Consider the following 12,897-nt stretch of genomic DNA (forward strand, 5'->3'; position numbering starts at 1 on the left):
TTTTAATGAGATAACTCATTAGTGGTGAGCACATTTTTGCAGAAAGTAACGTGTGGCTGGTGAATTTTATTTTGGCTGGCTCCAAATAATTCTGTTATTTCACTAACACTTTGGGGGTTATCACATTCAGTAGTGACACCTGGCACACCCGTAAAGTCCTCTAATTTTACTGAAATGTTGTCTTCAATCCACTCTGCTGTAGAAGCAGCGGCATATTCTCCAGCACCGTAAGCTTCATTTCCACTTTTCATATCAGAATCAATCACTAAGGCTTCTGTCTTTCTGTTGATCTAATATTCACATCCGAATCAGAGCCATATTCAGAAGAACTATCATCTTGGTATATATTTTGTTTGGACCATCAGGAAAAGAGTATCTGCATAGATTTCACCGAGAAATTCTCCCTCACTCAAAATTTTGCCATGTGCCATTTTTGAAAAGTTTACATTTATAATACATGCCAGGTTGGGACAAAAACCTAATGAGGTAAAATGTGAATGATAGCGATAATTGTAAGCTGTATTCTGAACCCGTGATCAATTTTAAGCTCTAACAACTTTGCAGGGTGGTGACGTGTATGTGTGCGTGTGTGTGCGTGTATGCGGGTGTTAGTCGCTCAGTTGTGTCCAGCTCTTGGCGACCCCATGGACTGTAGCCCACCAGGCTCCTCTGTCCATGGGATTCCTCAGGCAAGAATACTGGAGTGGGCTGCCATTTCCTCCCCCAGGGGCTCTTCCCGACCCAGGGATTGAAACCACGTCTCCTGCCTCGGCAGGCGGATTCTTTACTGCTGAGTCACCAGGGAAGCCGGATGTGAACTGTGACACTCTCTAAAAATGTATTGATATGTCTCTGTTCAATAACTTGTGATGAAATCATTCCCTGTCTCCAAGTCATGAAGACGGTCTCTCAAATGTCTTTTTCAAACTCTGTAGCTTGGCCTTTTACATTTAATTCTTAGCTCTGTCTAGAGCTGACTTGTGTGTGTAATGTGAGGCAGGGGTTCCGTTTCTTTTCTTCCCACGTGAACACCTAACTTTCTTAGCGCCACTGGTTGAAAATTATGTCTCTGCACTGCTGCCAATGCCGTTGGTTACATGCTTCAGCCCATCCTAAAGGAAATCCACCTGAACACTCGCTGGAGGGAAGGACTGAGACTGAAGCTGAAGCTCCAATACTTTGGGTACCTGATGCGAAGAGCTGACTCGCTGGAAAAGACCCTGAAGCTGGGAAAGACTGAGGGTGGGAGGAGAGGGGATGACAGAGAACGAGATGGTTGGATGGCATCGACTATTACTGGAAAAGGACCTGAGCAAACTCTGGGAGATTGTGGAGGACAGAGGAGCCCAGCGTGCTGTAGTCCATGGGGTCGCAAAGAGTTGGACACGACTTAGCGACTGAACCACATCAATGCACGTGGGTCTGTGTCTGCTCTGTCGTTTCGCTGGTGTATCTGCGGGAACTGGGGTGGGCACCTCAGTGTCAGAGATGTGTCAGGGCACCACTTCCTCTGTGGCCACCCAGCGTGGAAGGCTCCTCCCTCTCGGAGGAGCCCGACGCTCTCGAGTTGGGCAGATCCTTTGCCGGGATCTCGCTGCAGTCAGAGGAGGCGGCGGGGGGCGTCTGTAAGCGTGCTTTGAGCTCACGAGTTTCCCCGCATCTTTCGGGCCCTCTCCCCAGGCAGCGTCCTCGCCTGCTGACGCTCCACCCTTCCTCCACGGCCCCTCCAGGGCCACCACCGCCGGCCACCTGGGACCAGAAGTGGCCCCTTCCCCCTCAGACGCTCCTGCAGTGGGATCTGCGTGGGCTTGTTAGGGCCCCCGTCATGAAGTACCACCAAAGCAGCAACTTCAACAGAAATCTATTCCTGCGCACCCTGGGGTCTGCGATCAAGGAGTCAGCAGGGCCGCGCTCCCCTGAAGGCTCTGGGGAGGGTCTGTCTGTCCCCCGCACCCCCCCGCCTCGCTCCCTGCCTGGTAGGTCCTTCCTTGGCTCATGGCAGCGCACCTCCTCTTCCCACGGCGCTCTCCGTGTGTCTGACTCCAACTTCCCCTTTATAAGGACACTGATCACATTGGACTTGAGTCCCAGCCGACTCCGCCCCGATACGGGGCTTCCCTGGTAGCTCCGATGGTAAAGATTCTGCCTGCAATGCGGAGACCTAGGTTCGATCCCTGGGTCGGGAAGATCCTCTGGAAAAGGAAATGGCAACCCGCTCCAGGATTCTGGCCTGGAGAATTTCAAGGACAGAGGAGCCTGGCAGGCTACAACCCACGGAGTTGCAAAGAGTCGGACATGACTAAGCGACTAATATTCTCACATCTATGCTGACTCGATTTCCAAAGAAGGTCCCACTTCAAGTTACAAGGGGTAGGGTTTCAGCTGGTGGACTTCTCAGGGACACAACTCAGTTTATAACAACATACGCGTAACTGATTATCTGAAACGGGCACTCGGCACAGTGAAGCAGGGCACTCGTGGTCTCTGCCCCAGGATCGCAGGCGGGACGGTGAGTGCTGGGGACGGTCTAGAGGCCTGGGCTACCCCATGAGCGGGAAGCAGGGGGGTCCCCGTCAGGCAAACCTTCAGTGCCAGGGCTGGCTCGGACGGGAGGCTCTGACTGCAAATAACAGAAAACACGGATCCAGCATGCAGGAGGGCTCCGACCTTACCGATGAGAACTCAGGAGAAAGGGCAGCCCTGGGGTGCCTGAGGGACTCTGATGCCACCAGGGCTCAGGTTCTCCCAGCGCTGGCCTCCTTCATCCTTGACGGATCGACTCTCCTGACTTCGAGGTGGCTGTAGGTCTACGTGAGGCCCCCGGGCACCCCATCTTCCCAAAACAGGGTGTGGAGACCGTTTTTGCTTCCCGCATCTCTTTCCTAGGAGCACCCGTTTCTCAGGATCTCTCTACCCCAGCCCACCCTGCCTCGTGTCTCACTGGCCAAAAAGACAGCATGCGCTTCTGTCTAAACGACTTCCCGGTGAGGGCTCTGTGACCACTGCAGTCTTCTTGGCCCAGCTGTGAGTCTCGCTCAGGAGCTGGGCCCTGGCTCTCCTGAAGTCGATAGAAAGATGGTTTCAGGACAAAAACCTGGGTTCTCGTGGAAGGAAATAGAGAATACTGGGGAGGGGGCTGCTAGGTAGGCACCGTGAACACATTTGCTGCAGCAGGAGAGGGGACCGCGTCCTGGAGACCAGCAGCAGCTCAGAGAGAGATTTTTCACAGCTGGGCGTGGGAGTGAAAGCCAGGAACCACGGGTCTTTAAGCCATAGTTCTTTCTAGTACATTTATTAAATGCAACGTTTTGAGGAGTTGGCAGGGTAGCCACGTCTCCTAAGGTGGAAAGTGTGATAATTGAGGTCAGATAGTTTCCTTTATTGCCCTGGTTTGAAATCATTTCACACCGATTTGCTCCGCAATGCCGCATTGCCATAGAGTACAGACGAGGAAAAGGCAATCAGCAACAATGATTGTTACCAAGCAACCAGCAGCCACAGCAAGAATTAAATAAAAGGACCGTAAATGGACCACGAAAGCCAATCATCAGAAAAAGGCCCCATATGGGAGAAAAAGACTAGGAGAGAGTTACCCAGTTTCTGTTAAATTTCACTGAAGAAGCTACACGCCACGGTGCAACTACGCAACGTCTGTTCACTCGATGTAGAAAATTAGGAAAATACGTATCAAAAGAAAACTAATCACACGCATGACTTCACCGCCGATGACTTTTAGGAGCTGGGTACATTTTCTGCAGAACACGCACAAGCCTGATCTCTCTTGCTTTATCCACTTCACCTTACGGGGTGTTTCCCTGTGTCATGAGAGATCCTTAGTGGACGGCACTTTAAGTGACTGCACAGCACAGACGCTGATCAATTACTTTCTGCAAAACAGTATAAACTGGCGCTCTGGAAGGACGGCCACAGCAGGGGAAGGGGGCAAGCTGAGAGCCTAAGTGCCAGCCTTTCCTCACTGGCAGTTCGCTATTCAGCTCAAAGGTGTGGCTTCCTGCCAATCTCCAGTTTGGGAAAAATAAAAACCTGTGCTGGGAGTGGGGTGGGAGGAAGGTCTCTGGATTTCGGGGGTGGGCCCCTGTGCATTGCTTTGCGCTGCAAACCATAAAGCAAAAGACAAAACGATGGAATTATTAGAAGCATTTGTCTTTTTTTGTTTGTTTGATTAGCCATCAAAGACCTTAGTGCTTCCTGGAATCACAGTGATTCGGCTTCAGCTGTAGCCTACATTTTCCCAGCTTCTCTGGTGTGACGGCTCCTTCGTAACCTCTAGAGCTATCATTATAATCATCTCTCCTAGGACAGTGCTATTATTTTTAATTAAAAAAATAAAAACCACCACCACCCTCACCATAGCAAAGCTCCAGAAATACTTTTTAACTGCCACGCTGGCAATTTCCCCTGCAATGTGATTATGGCACGTGCCAGGCCGGACCTCCCGCACACCTGACAGGGCATGAATTCCAGTCGTTTAGCTCGGTTACACCCTGCGGAGAGGGTGGGATTCGCCGAGCGTAAGTCAGGGGACAGGATTTGACTCTCGGGTTTCTCTTTGTGAGAAGAGCATCTGCTCTCTTGGGTGGAAGCCCCTCATGGATGCTATCACGTGAGACTCTGTCCCCCCGTGTCCTGGGCAGCAGCACATGAACCCCCCCCCCGCCCCGTCCCCACTGCCCCGAAGTGGGTTCTCTTAAATGATTCAAGCGGCCAAGTTCAGGGAAGGAGCATGGACTCGGGAGCAAGGCGGCCCTGGGCTTCGCTCCTGCATCTGTGCTAAGTGGTCTCTTCCTGCGATGGGAGCTGGGCCCCCGCTCCGCCCGGGGCAGCTCTGCATTCTCAGCTGTAAAACAGGGAAACGACACCTGCTCCACAGGACCCAGGGCTTAGCCCAGGCTCGGGACGGAAGGAGGCAGGCCTGTGCTCAGGGCCCAGGGTCGTGTTCAAGGTGGGGCCTACCGCAGAGCGAGGCTGCGGCCCAGCAGGCCAGAATCTGTGCCGGGAACCACGCCCCTGCCGTGCGTGGCGAGGCCAAGGCGGAGGTCCTTCCCCCACCTGCTGTCTCTTCACTCATCTGGTTTTCCAGGCCATCGCTCGGCACTGCTTTTGGGTGGACTTCTGCCCTGATATCTAAACAGACGACATGCCGATGCCCTCTGAGCCCGCTTTTTCTTTTTCTTTTGAATTGAATTTTAATGAAGAAGAATGTGCCTGTGCTGAGAGGCATAAACATCCAGGACTGCTGCCCCCTCCTGCCTGAAAAAGCCCCCCCGTGTGTGGATGAAAAGGCCATCTCTCTCTGTAACAGGACAGTCCGGACACGGGATCAGAGACAGCAGGCCTGGTTCTGGGGGGAGCGAGGGCCTGCTGGTGTCTGGGCTGGGCCGAGCCCTGTTTACAGAGAGAAGCCCACCTTCTGCTCACAGAGGCGTGAGGCAGGCGCATTGCTCCTTAGGCCTCGGGTTCTTTCTCACTGTGGGTTCAGGCAGCTGGCAGCAGCAGGGGAAGCGGACAAAGGGGCTGAGATTCAGGTGACGTCGGAGAAAGAAGATGGGCTCTGTTTCTCTCTCCCACCCTCCGAGCGCGTGTCTACTTAAAAAAAAAACCACGCCACTTAATTGGGTCGTGTTGGTTTTTTAAATAAATCAAGGTGGTGGTGGTGGGGGGGGGGGCGCGTGTGCACGCAGGCCAGGATCCCTTGCTGGCTCCCCTGCTGCAGCCTTCTGGGCTCACCAAGGCGATGGGTCTTGGTCTGGACCCCTCTCCGGGGCACTCCTGTTCCCATCGGTGAGTCTGGGAGGCCCAGGCAGGCAACTTGTGTTACACTGGTGAGAGGGGCCGGGAGACTTGGCTTAGCTCTTCCTCTCGCTCTCTAGAAAGTCCCTTTGGCTTAGAAAAGAGGTTTTGTTTGACTCCTTTTCTGGCCTCGGAGGCACTAAAGGGAGAAATAAATAGGGACCTACCCCGAGGTTCCAACAGACCACCGCGCAGGCTCCAGGGCCCGGGCCTTTGATCGCGGGGCTGCGGCTGGGCGAGCAGCGTCCAGGTTTCGCCAAGCGCTGGGGCCGCAGACCCGGTTTCTCCTGTGAAAGTCACTTCCGTGCGGCCCCACTGTAGCCCCCAGGCTCCTCTGTTAGTGGATTCTCCAGGCAAGTACACTGGAGTGGGTTTGCTGTGCCCTCCCCCAGGGAATCTTCCTGACCCAGGGATTGAACCCAGGTCTCCCACATTGCGGGCAGATTTGTTACCAATTGAGCCACCAGGGAAGCCCTTCTCCTGTGAAACCCAGCAGGAAACAGGAGGCAGGGTCGGAGAGGGGCTGACTCCAGGAGGTGGCCTGATGACTCCGCCTCCAGGCCTGGGGATCGGGATGTGATGCCTGGCCAGGCTCAGCCAGGCTGTGGGCAGGCTGAGCAGGGCCTCCTGTGACGACACGAGTGAGGTGGGCTTGCAACGTGCGAGGAAGGGGACCAGTCGCGGTGGGGGGAGGGGGCCATTAAATAGGAAGGAGAGCAACCTGGCCCACCCAGGCCTGGAAACCACTGCCCATCTGGAGCCCACCGGGCTGGGCGCTTCCTGGGGCTGAGTTTGTTCCCGGGGTGAACGGGGTGGGGTGGACGGGGGTAGAAGAAGGCTGTCCTGGGAGGTGTCCCTGCCCTGGGCCCTTTCCCTTCATTCTTCTGATGACTGCCAAGCCCCCATCAGCACAGGAGCACCCTTGGGAACTCAGGCCAGGTGCCTGGCCCTGTGTCTGCAGGTGGGAAGCGACGACATGGTCAACTGTGGCCCTAGGGTGCCACGGCAGTGTTTTCCGGCAAGTTCTCCGAGGCGCTAGAGCAGGGGTTGACGGTGGGAGTGTCTTATGTCAGCTCAGCTGCTCTAACAAAAATACCACGCACTGGGTGGCGTAGACAACAGCCATTTACCTGACGGTGTGGAGGTGAGGATGCCCACGGCCAAGGTGTCAGTTTATCGGCTGTCTGGTGAGAACCTGCCCCCGGCTCTGTCCACAGCTGCTTTCTCTCCTCCTCCTCACGTGGGCGGGGGTGGGAGCAGGGTGAGAAATATCGCTGTTGCGTCTCTTCCTGTAAGGGTGCCAACCCCAACCGTGAGGACCCTCATGACCTGGCTGATTAGTGTTTCAACAAAAGAATCTGGACGTGGGGGGCAGGGCGGGAGGCACACACGTTCAGTCCAACAGCAGGGAGTAAGGCTCCCTGGGTGTGAGTCCTGGCTTGTTCCTTATCAGCTACATGGTTCCATGCAAGTGACGTGGCCTTTCTCCACTTCAGCCTCCTCATCTGTAAACTGGGGGTTTGTGATGGCTGAACTGTGTCCCCTCTGAATTCATATGTGGATGCCCTAACCCCCAGCTCCTCACAGCATGACCTCTGCAGACGAGGCCTCTGCAGAGGTAAGGCAAAGTGAAGTCACCAGGGTAGCCCTGTGAGACTGGTGCCCTTGGCAGAGGAGGTCAGAACGCAGACACGCATAGAAGGACGAGCACGTGACGACGGGAAGACACCTCTCTCAGCCAAGCAGAGGCCTTGGAGGAAGCAAGCACCAAGCTCAGATTTGCAGGAGGCACAAGTGGTGGAGAATCTGCCTGCCCACGCAAGGGATGCAAGAGAAGAGGGTTTGATCCCGGGGCTGGGAAGACCCCCTGGAGAAGGAAATGGGGAAACCTGCTCTAGTGTTCCTGCCCGGAAAATTCCATGCACAGAGCCTGGACTACAGTTCCCGGGGTCCCAGAGAGAGGGATGCAACCGAGCACGCACAGGCCACACCAAACTGTGGGAAAACTGCCTGTTGCCTAAAAGCTGCGCGTCTGCGAAAGGGCGCTGCACACGCATTGTGTCAGCAGTTTATAATAAGTGCTCGTGTGTAAATGCGCACTCTTCGCCCGCCAGCTGTTACACAGGTGCCATCGGCCTGACCTTCAGGGTAAGTACTTCCTGATTTCCTTTGTAAGAAATCACCTTTAGCTTTTCTCTTACCAAGGTGGGATCCATCTTCTTTAGGACCTGGGGCAGTGTCCTGGCACATACTCTGATATTTCAAAAACACAGAAGTGGGTAAACTTCTGAGAAACAATTGTACAAACCACCGGCAGTGGCAATTATGAGTCTTCAGGATAAAACGGCAGAAAAGGGGGAAAGTCTTTTTAATCTTGGTAAGGTGCAGCTCAAATTTTTTACACTTAACAGAATAAACTCAAAAGGACAAAAAATAAAAGGCAACAGCCGTAACAGTAACTACCATAGGCTCAGGGCTAAGTGTCAGAAGTCCCGGCACGTCCAACTGTTTGTGACCCCATGGACTGTACCCACCAGGGTCCTCTGTCCATGGAATTCTCCAGGAAAGAATCCTGGAGTGGGTTGCCATTCTCTTCTCCTGGGAATCTTCCTGACTCTTCACCATCTGAGCCGCCAGGGAAGCCCTCAGTGCTGACTCTGAGCCAAACTGGTTTGCATGTTTTTGTTTAGCCGCTCAGTCGTGCTCAACTCTTTGTGACCCCATGGACTGCAGCCCGCCAGGCTCCTCTGTCCATGGGATTCTCCAGGCAAAGAATCCTGGAGTGGGTTACCATTTCCTTCTCCAGGGGATCTTCCTTACCCAGGGATCGAACCTGCGTCTCCTGGATTGGCAGACCGATTCTTTACCGCAGAGCCACCAAGGGAAGCCCGAGCTTTTTACGCACAATCCCATAAATAAAACTTACAAAAAGCAGGTGAAGTGACAGAAAAATCTGAATCAGCATTTCCTGAATAATGATTAACCCGCCCTCCGTTTACTGATCTGACCGAGCATTCACACCGCAGCTGCAGGCACCGGGCCCTGGGGAACCCAAACTGACGCCGGGCAGCGTCCAGCCGGCGCACACTCTCCCTCGGCGTCATCACAACCCAGCGGCCCGAGGTCTCCTCTCAGGCCAGGGCGGGGCCCTGAGCCCCCGCCAGCCCCACACGTGCGTCCCAGCGGACGCACCGCGGGCCTCACGACAACGTAACGGGCGTGGCCCGACCACAGCGCACACCGGAAGGCGCGTCGTGACGCATTGTGCGCAGGCGCGACTGCAGCGCGGCGCCCCGCCCCCGTCCGCCGCTAGGGGGCGCCGGGGCCGCCCGCGCTGTGGGGGAGGGGCGGCCGCGGCGCCAGGCAGGACCACGTGCGCACCACGTGGCGCCCCCCTCCCCCCGGGCCGTCCCAGACCCCGGTACGGCAGCTGGGCCAGCCACGCCGCACGGCCAGCGGCCCGAGAAGGCGAACGGATGGGTCTCCTAGCCGGCGCTCCCGCCGACCTCTGACCTCTGACCCCACCACCTTTAGGGTTCACCCCTCGCCGGTGGCCAGCGCCGTGTGTTTATAAACAGAACTCCGGGCTAGACCGAAAGCCCGGATCGCGGACTCAAACCCCGGCGGGGAGCTGGGCTTTCCGTGCCGGGCACCTTCCGCGCATGCGCTCCGCGCGCCGCCGCGAGGCTCCTCCCGCGCCTGCGCGCTGCTGGGCGGGGCGGGCGGGGCTGCGCCGGGCGGGGCGCGCGGCCGGGAAGGGGCGGCTGGCGGCCGGGAAGGGTGGGTGGGCTGGGCTCCGGGGCCCCGCCCCGCCCGGTCCTGCCCCGCCGCTCCGGGCCTTGTGACTTGGGCCGGCCCCTGCCTGTACGGCGGGACGCAGGCGAGTGGTCGTGCGGGTGAGCTGCTGGCCTGCCCTGGCTGTGTCCTCGGCCCGCACTGCCCGGCCCCACCCCGGGGCAGGGTTCACCTGGCCTGAAGAGAGCCTGGACACGCCCGTCCGCCCGAGCTGGTGAACGGTGAACACAGTGTGGTGTGCGCGCGCAGGGGAACTGCTGTTCCACCTTCAGCAGCAGCAGAGCAGAATGCGTGTTACGTGTGTTAGCCGCAGTATGTGCTGGGTGGGCCGGGGAGAGTAATCCAGACTCACATGGCACGGGCTTTATGATTCCACGTCCGCCAGGTCTCTAGAATAGGCAGATTCACGGACACCGCGGCGGCGGAGGGGAGCAGTGTGAACGTCCTGATACCACCGAACTGTACACTTAAGGGGCTTCCCTGGTGGCCTCACCGACTCAACGGACATGAGTTTGAGTAAACTCCGGGAGCTGGGGATGGACAGGGAGGCCTGGCCTGCTGCAGTCCATGGGGTCGCAGAGTCGGACACGGCTGAGCGACTGAACTGAACTGGTCAAGAATCCGCCCACCATGCAGGAGACACAGGAGAGTCCGGTTTGATCCCCGGCTGGGGAGAATCCCCTGAAGGGGGAAATGGCCACCCACTCCAGTATTCCTGCCTGGAGAATCCCATGGACGGAGGGGCCTGGAGGGCTACAGCCTATGGGGTTAAAAAGAGTCGGACACGCCTGAGCATGCACACGCAGAATGTATACTTAAAAACAGTTAAGGCAAGTAAATTGTATGTTACATGTATTTTACCATCTCCTGCCCTCCCGCACCCCCCCAACCCCAGTGAGATCACAGTTCAGTTCAGTTCAGTTGCTCAGTCGTGTCCGACTGTTTGCGACCCCATGAATCGCAGCACGCCAGGCCTCCCTGTCCATCACCATCTCCCGGAGTTCACCCAGACTCACGTCCATCGAGTACGTGATGCCATCCAGCCATCTCATCCTCGGTCGTCCCCTTCTCCTCCTGCCCCCAATCCCTCCCAGCATCAGAGTCTTTTCCAATGAGTCAACTCTTCGCATGAGGTGTCCAAAGTACTGGAGCTTCAGCTTTAGCATCATTCCTTCCAAAGAAATCCCAGGGCTGATCTCCTTCAGAAAGGACTGGTTGGATCTCCTTGCAGTCCAAGGGACCCTCAAGAGTCTTCTCCAACACCACAGTTCAAACGCATCCATTCTTCGGCGCTCAGCCTTCTTCACATTGTGCCTAATTTTCTCGATGTGAAAATACCCTACGTCTTAAAAGGCCTGGACCCCTCGTACCCTGCCTGTGTCATCTCAAACCCCTGGAGCCCCAACCAGGTGTCTTTCTGACCCGGAACGTGCCACCCTCGTCACTTCTTGCTGTTCTCGGACAGAAACGTGTGTCCCTCTCCTCTCGTGGCTATGTCCTCTTGTATATTCATTTATTTAATTGACACGGATCCATGCCTAAGGTGTGCTAGACTTTCTGCAAGGAGCAGGGGGATACACGGGAGATCAAAGTCGGGGAGGGCTTTCCTCTCGAGGACTGTGTCTGGCAGAGGACAGTCAACAGACACAGAAAACTAGCAGATGCTGCCTAAGTGTTTCAGAAGCCTCTGTGGATGTGACAGCAGCTCCTGATCTGAGATCTAATCTGGATCAGGTGACCCGAGGAGCCCTCTGAGGGCTGGCTGTTTGAACAGAGACCTTACAAGATAAGGAGACCCATGGAAGATGGGGGAAGGGAGGGGAATTTCCAGGGAGAGAGGATGGCTCATGGAAAACACCCGAGGCCAGAACCACTGCAGTGTGTTTGAGGAACAGAAAAAAGACGCGGTGGTAGAAGCTGGTGAGCAAGAGAGGTTTCAAAAGTGAGGGTAGAGAGAGAGGTGCTCCCATCACTAAAACCAGGGGACAGATGACCCTTGAGCTTACTAGTGTAAGACAACCGTCTTGTCTGACTCACAATCTGATGGCTCAGCCCGGCAGTTCTCGCTTGGGGGTGGTGGGGGTGGGTCTCGGTGGTGACCAGGAGGAGATGGTGGGGCGGTGTGGGCAGCTGATGGCTGGATGGGGCTGGATGTCCAGGTTGGCAGGTGATGCCAGCTGTCAGCTGGAGGCTCAGACGGGGCTGCCCATCTGTGGCTTCCTCCACGTGGTGGTCTCAGGAAAAGTGGACTTCTTGCAAAAAGCAAGGTGCCCAAAGGAGCCAGGTGGAAAGGGCCTATTTTAAGACATATCCTTGGAAGTCACAGTCATACGTGGTTGGTCGGAGCAACTGGAAACCTTCCCAGCTTCAAGGAGAGGTGATGGAGACCAACCTCTTGGCCGGAGGAGTATCAAAGATTTTTGGAGTCATGTTTTAAAAATCACTACACAGAGGTACTTCCTTGATGGTCCAGTGGCTAAGGCTTTGTGTTCCTAATGCAGGAGGCCTGGGTTTGTCCTTGTCCTGGGAACTAGATCCTGCATGCTACAACTAAGGCCTGGCACAGCCAAATAAATAAATACTTTAAAAATATTTAATTATATATTAAAAAAATCACTACACACAAGTGATCTTAGCTCTTTTTAGGGATTGAGAAAATGATGCTTCCAGGCAAAGTGACTTGCCCAGGGTTAGAGGGTGGAGCTGGGCTGGGACTGAGTGATCCAGGCCCCTCCATCTGTCCTACCGCCCTTGGCTCCAGCCACAGGGAAGGGGCTTCAGGATCAGAGCCTCCTGACCCATCTGTGGCTGAGGCGTCTTCTCTGGAGGCCTCCGGAGCGCTGCCCTGATCAAGCAGTGCACAGCCCTCGCAGGCCTTATCACGCGGATTGCGGTTCACTGTTTGTCTCGTCCACTCCCGGGAGTCTAGTGTGTCTCACTCACAGCTGCCTTTGCAGCCTCCAGCTGGGGCTCAGCCTGCAGGAAGCGTTCATGAAGCCCCCAAGAGGAACCTATGAGTTTAATGCAAGTGTACCCAGCCTTCCTAACTGCTGCTTGCAACAGCCATGTAGTCATCCATGTGGTCCTCCCAGCAACTCTTGGACCCATTTTAAAGATGAGCAAATAGAGGCTCCAGAAGGGAGAACCAGGGCTCAAGCTGCAGGTGGGATCATTTTTTTTCCACTGATGACAGCCCTCGCCCCCATCACCCAAACTTGTCACGAGTTAAAAAGGCGGTAAGTGTGAGGTTTCAGTCTCAACTGTGGAGGCCCCCAGGGACAGTCGTGAGGT

The sequence above is a fragment of the Ovis aries genome, chromosome 24 (assembly GCF_016772045.2).
Source record: "Ovis aries strain OAR_USU_Benz2616 breed Rambouillet chromosome 24, ARS-UI_Ramb_v3.0, whole genome shotgun sequence".
Lineage (NCBI taxonomy): Eukaryota > Metazoa > Chordata > Mammalia > Artiodactyla > Bovidae > Ovis > Ovis aries.